This window comes from Lonchura striata, chromosome 2 (genome assembly GCF_050655825.1).
Source record: "Lonchura striata isolate lonStrDom1 chromosome 2, ASM5065582v1, whole genome shotgun sequence".
NCBI lineage: Eukaryota > Metazoa > Chordata > Aves > Passeriformes > Estrildidae > Lonchura > Lonchura striata.
In genome coordinates, this window is record NC_140704.1 from 62,467,990 (window position 1) to 62,474,301 (window position 6,312).

A 6,312-nucleotide genomic window follows, 5' to 3' on the forward strand; every position below is an offset into this window, starting at 1 on the left:
CTGCAGTTACTGTGTTAGTTCTTTAAACAGATCCCTGAACAGATCACAAGGTCCATTTATGTTTTGTTAACGCTGGTTGCACTGCATTGCTACATCAATTCCTCCACCCCCCTTGGTTTTTAAAGTCTCCCATATCTGCAGTCTTTATTTAAACAATATGCATTTTTTCAATCATGAGATCTTTGTCTTATTTGGTACACAGAATGAATGGTGATAATTTAATGGGCCTACATTAAATGCTTCATTTGCTCTTTATTAAAGCAAGTCTGGACCTTACTTTCTGAAACAAGAACAGAGATGTAGAGCACAAACATGAAGCATTTTAGAACAAGACTTAGGCATAGAGCTGTCATAGGTCTTTAATGCAGGACTTGGAAGATGAAGGTCGTTTTAGCTTTGGTGCTTATCAATCCAGTTCTAGACTAGTGCTTACAAAGTTCATGTGACACTGTAGATGATACAGAACAAAACTAAACTCACCTAGAGACAAACTCCTTTACTACAGCCCTTGCACAACTCAAACACAGAGAGGATTCAGCTTCCTGGGCAGAAGGGCTAAAGTACTACAAGTCCTTTAGCATATTGTGGAAAACCACATTGCAGGACACAATGCCTGAAAGCAGCAGCCAGGCATGCCAAACTAGAATACATATTCAATCATAAGGATGATGAACTACTGGGATAAACTACCTAGGGAGTCTGTGGATATTCTTATTATCTCTTAATTAAGACTGGTCTTGTTTCTTAAGATGGCTATAATTTAAATCAAAGCTGTAAGTCTCAATACAAGGTAAACTAGGTGAAATGTAAAAGCAAATGGTGTACAAGAGGTCCAACAAAAAGTGTTCTCCTCAACCTAAAAATTTACAGAAACATCAAGTATGGAAGAGAGAGAAGCTAATACTAATTTACTGGATTGCTCATTTAATCTACCACCCCATACCCTTCTCTCCCTGCTCAAAATAAAAACCAAGGAAAAAAATTAAGGATGGAGTTGACTTTTAAAAACCAACCTTTCACAAGAGATAAAAAATGCAGGAAAATAATGGGGACAAGGATGAAAGAGAGTGATGTATGATGACATAGATCTGATACCTTTCATGGCAAAACAAAAGGAGAGAAAGGACAGAAGAGAAATTTCACATCAAACTGGCAAGCTAACAGCCTCAAGGGCAGAGGCAGCAGTAATGCAGCAGCTTTACAGAGATTTACCCCTGCCCATTAGCTACCCTCATCACACAGCAGCCAGTCTGTGCTGAAACTCTTACATGCAGAGAGAACTGAGGCCATGTAATTCAGAGCAATTAATTTGTTCAGTTTTGTTACTATGCTGCCACTAACAGTGTACAAGCAGCTAAGAAATATGAGGAATTTTTACACCTTCCAAAATAGTTGCAAAACAATACCAATTAATAATGCTGCATTAAAAACTCATACATTTTTGCAAGTATTGGATACGTGACCTCTGAACTGAGCTGGCAACATACAATTCCTCTCCCTCAGAGGCCAGTTTCCAAGGAGAGGCAACAGTCAGCACTTAACCTCTGACTGATCCAACAGCTTTAAGTAAACTATGCCACTTTTCTCTGATGGATTTTTTAGCACCGTTCAATAATAAATGAAAACCATCTTTCAGCATGGAAGCACACAGGAAATTATGCAAGAATCCCTAAGCCTCTGAAACATGCTCAGCCATGTACCCAGTGAGAAGGAGCTACAGCGAAGCAAAGTAGGAAGCATCATCCAATACAAGCAGGGACACATTACAGCTAAGCAGCACTTGGGAGAGCTTTCTTCATGGGATCTTAGTGTCCTCCAAGCATTTTTTCCTACCCCTTCCTCATTGCAGTCTCTACAAGATACAAAAAGTGTTCCTTGCAGCATGCTAGGTTTCCCTTCTAGCATACCAATTAGCAATAGGAGGAGTCAGCCGACCACGCTCATTTGTTCCTCAACAAACAAGAGCAGCTAGTGAAAGTGCAGCCCCTTAATACAGCCCCTGGGAAAAAGGGAAGGGGGAAGGCAAGATCAGAACAGGCTCTAGGCTGTAGAGACTAGAAGTGATCTTTGTGCTGGAGGAAGTATTGCCTATGAGTGAAACAAAGCGGACCAGAGCTCTGACTTATGCTGGGTTTCCCCCTCCTCTGCAACTCTTAAGTAGGTCACTTCCTTTCTCTTTAGTACAGTTTCCTCATGTTTGTACAGACACTAACTTCTGCCAGGACTAAATGTGATCTGATAATAAGCATTGTAGCCTATAGAGCTCAGAGATGCTTGATAAAAGCTGCTTGAAACAAAAACCCACACTACTTTCCTTAATTAACCAGAAATACTGCTGGGTTTTGAATGATGGGTTGCAACTCCTGTACACCCTACTCACACCCTCTCTCATTAGCTGAGAGACCTAAATGCAGCACTGGAAAGGATGTCTTGGTCATTGAATTCATCAAAATAGATTGACACAACCCCTTCCATAAACAAATCAATAACTATCTTCTAGATGTAATTCTTGCCTTCTCCAAGGAACAATCTGTTTCTGCCTTCATACCAGAGTATCTGAAGTAATTTCAAGTCTCTGTGTCTAGAATGTCCTAAATATGGTCAGAAATTATACCAAGATTATGATTGGATTTACAAGATGGAGATTATATTCAACTTTGAAATTATGAAACCACCTCCCGTTGAAGCACCCAAGTGCAGGTGTGTTAGATTTATAATGCAGTTATTCATGAAAATACAAAAGATATCCAGACACTGCTTAAGTTGACAGACACTATCCTTTGTGAGCATAAGAAAACTGCAGGCAAGCAAAGAAAATTATTACATACTGTGTTTTAGTTTCCTCATCAGTCTGAAATGTTCTCTGAGCCAAAGTATCTGGGATCTTTTTCTACAATCTGTTCTGCTTATGACAAAGCATCCATTCCTTTGTGTTTGGTTAATATTCTAAATAAATAGGTCTCCTGCTACAAAACCACATACTTTCACAGCTTCAAAAGTCATGCCTTATTCAGTCTTTCTCATTTGGAAGGTCAATACCAAATCACAGAAATACCAGTATTTTCACATCTTTGTTCTGAATTGGCAATTCCCAACTACCCAAATCTTACCTCTTTGTGGAGCTGAAGCAGCAAGACTTTTCTCCTAAGGTGAAAACATAACAATCAACATCCAAGAGGCACAAGAGCCCAAGTAACAAAACAGTCCTGAAAGAGCAGGATATTTCACCTCATAGAAGCAGCTAAAATAAATGAGATAAAAATAATCAGCCATTGTGTTCACAGACTCAGGACACAATGCCTACAACAGTACTTGGATCACTGGAGACCCCAATGAGTCACAGAGATGGCTGTAACACAGCTGGAGCAGGGGCAGGGACTGATAGCACTGTGGTAAGCTGAAATTAGGTTCCAGGACCCATGAGCCAGGGTGTGGGAGAGACCCCAGCTGAGGCTGATTGTGGCCATTAGCCTCTTAGTGCCTTGATGGTCCTGACAAATGAGCTCTTCCTTGAAAACTCCAGAGTTAGATCCCTGCTAATGCTGATAATTCCAGTGTCTTGTATGGGATCGCAGCTCCTGATAGGAGAATCCCATGTGTGGATGAAAATAATGCCTCTTGAGAACTGGAATTAGGCTTTCTGCCTGATGATTCAGCAGATCCCAAGGGACCCACTATGTCAACAACTGACTAGGTCTTTTCTAGATTTTCTACAACCTGCAGAAGTACAGAAATAGCAGATAACATATTTTCTGTCCAACCATGAGTCAGAAGACTCCTCCTTGCAATTTAATAGGCATACTGAAAATCTCACTGTTGTGCAGTTTTGTCCTTTATGAGACGTTTTGGAAAACTTTTCCCTGGTCTTCTGCAGGGACTGTGATAGTTCCTCAGAGGTGACAAAGTCCCACTGTACAGCAGTGATGCCCTGCAAAGCATTACCTGGATATGAGGGAAACCCTGCCAGTAGTAGATGACTGCAGTGAAGAGATGGTATACTAGGGGGTCAAAAAATGAAGGGGCAGTTAAAAGGGAAATCTGTTCTCAGGAACACATCACCCACAGAGCAGTGCTACCTCTTCTAAACATCGCCTTTTCATTTTTTTCTTTTTTTTTTCTTTTCTCCTCTATGCAATGGCCAAAACCAGGTAGTTTCTAGCCTGAGCCATCAGAAATAATCAGACAAATAAAAATTTTTTATGAGAGTGGTCAGGAAAACTAGTGTTCCAGTTGTTCTCAACTCTTTCATGTGTGTAAAAGCAAAGCAAAAAGCTTTGAGCAGCCTGTGTCTGGGTTGCTCAAAGCTTTTCCTCTCCTTTCAGCCACTAATTTATGAAAATGTATTTGAGGAAATAGTTGAACCAAAATACTGTATTTTCCCAGGTGCCCATCACAATGTGCAAATCTGCTTTACTAACAAGACTGGGTGTTCTGGTGAGCTAAGCAGGTTGAATAGAGTTTGAATCTGTGAGTTTACACTGTCCTCAGATCATCCACCACCTGCATTCAGCCTTGGCAAAGTCCTGTTTTCACAGCTCTACCTGGGGCCGTTTCCCTGCTCCCCTCACAATGCCAGTGATTTAACACACACACAGACAAAGGTTTTTTGCCAATGCCATTTCTGCCTAACTGCTACACTATTTTTTTCTCTTCAGGCCAAAGAAGGCAGGACACTACCTGTGGGAGGGGTTGCATGGTCCAGGCACTTGGGAGAGGAATGGCTGCTTTACAGGCCTCCTATGCTCCAGAGCTGCGATTGCATCTGGAGATGCACGGTGCAACAGCTCAAATGTGACAGCCTTTTCTACACAGACACCTCCCAATTTCTGCCACACTGACAATGGAGTTAACCCACCTGAAACTTTCCCAGATCTAGGTGGTACATAAATCTCCCCATCTCCCTTTTCTCTCATCCGGGAAGAGCATTTGGATTTACCTTTCTACTTACCTCTTCCCTTCAGCACACATTCTGAGAATTTGTTGTTTCCTTCAGCCTTAGTAAGTAGTTGATATGGAGGAAGAATAGATTGAAAGGCATTTTAACCAGCATGAAATTGGATACAAGTGGAGACCTTTCCCTCTGAAAGCTCATAGTGACACACAAGATAGGAGCCCCTTTTGATTCACAGAAAATATAAAATTCAGAAAAAATTACATTTTTACAGCAGTAGACCAAGCTACTTCTTTGTCCTACAGAATAGTCAGCCATCTCCTCCAGTCATCTTCTACCAGAAAGAAACTTAGACAGTGAGACTCACAACAAAGATGAGCCTCTGAAAGTAGCCTAAGAACCAAGGAAACTGCAGGGGCTTGTAAATGTCACCAGGCAAAAGCAAAGACAGCTTGTCCTGATGAAGGATTGCTTGTAATTATCCATTCTAAAGACCTTAATCTTAAATGGTTTGATCTGCTCAGGGGATAAACCGAACCAGTATGCTCACACAGTTGAGTTAATCTCTTTATGCACTGGGATTTGTTATGACTGTCATTTGTCTCGAAGACTTGTTAGTTCCATGCACACATATGGCAATGGGGTGAGAAGGATGACAACTATTCACTCTCAGGACAGCCACTGAGCTTCTGCTGGGCTGGAATACCTAACACTGACCTATCCTGAGGAAATTCCTCTCATCCAGGTATAAGGCAGGAGACCTTTAGGTCTGCTTCAAGCTTTATATCAGCTCTGCAGCTTTCTGCTATTTTCCTAACTGCCTTTTCCACCATCACCCTGGCTGGCTGTGACTCGGACTCAATCCATTCTCCTCCATGCTTGGAAAACAGACACCAAGAAACACAGCTAGACACCAAGGAAAGCAGTTGGTCTCCTTGGTGTTTTATGTGCAAATTGTGAGAATATGCAGAGGAAAGCCAGGCCAAGCGCTGCATTAAATGAAAGCAGCCAGGCTGCTTCAGAAGTGGCCAGCCCTGATGAGTACGGGGACTTGCCAGTGCAAAAGCTTTTTCCAGATGTTCCCTACAAGCAGGCCCTATACAATAACATTGGTGAGGCAGTGTTAATGATTCCTGCCAAGCGCTTGGGGACGCCTGGACGCTGAGACGCTGAAGGCACGGCCACCGGGGAGGTTGCACTATCACAGCTCAGTGCCCCAGCTGCCCGGGGAGCGTTCCCAGGCAGACCTGGAGCCACAGGCGATCCCGTGTCCTCTGTGTTCTCACAGCCCACGGAGCTTCTGCATCACGGGCAGTGCCGGAGGGGCAGTTCATGGCTTCAGCTCCCATTATCTCCAGGGCCAGGATCTTTGCTCCCTGCAGACATCCCGGGCGCTGCCGCGTCTCCATTGTCTCCGCCTC

General features: G+C 42.8%; 1 long non-coding RNA gene across 3 annotated transcripts in view; it reads right to left on the reverse strand.

Annotated features, from left to right (window-relative positions):
- LOC146768275 (uncharacterized) overlaps positions 1-6,312 on the reverse strand; it is a 91,711-nt gene that overhangs the window by 74,480 nt on the left and 10,919 nt on the right. Inside the window, exon 3 of one of the 3 annotated variants that reach the window (XR_014952696.1) lies at positions 3,104-3,241. The exons of 1 other annotated variant lie outside the window; for it this stretch is intronic. This is a non-coding gene — a long non-coding RNA (uncharacterized LOC146768275). Of the gene's footprint in view, positions 1-3,103; positions 3,242-6,176; position 6,312 lie in introns of those variants that run through there. One more of the 3 variants, XR_014952695.1, reaches the window with a different exon arrangement.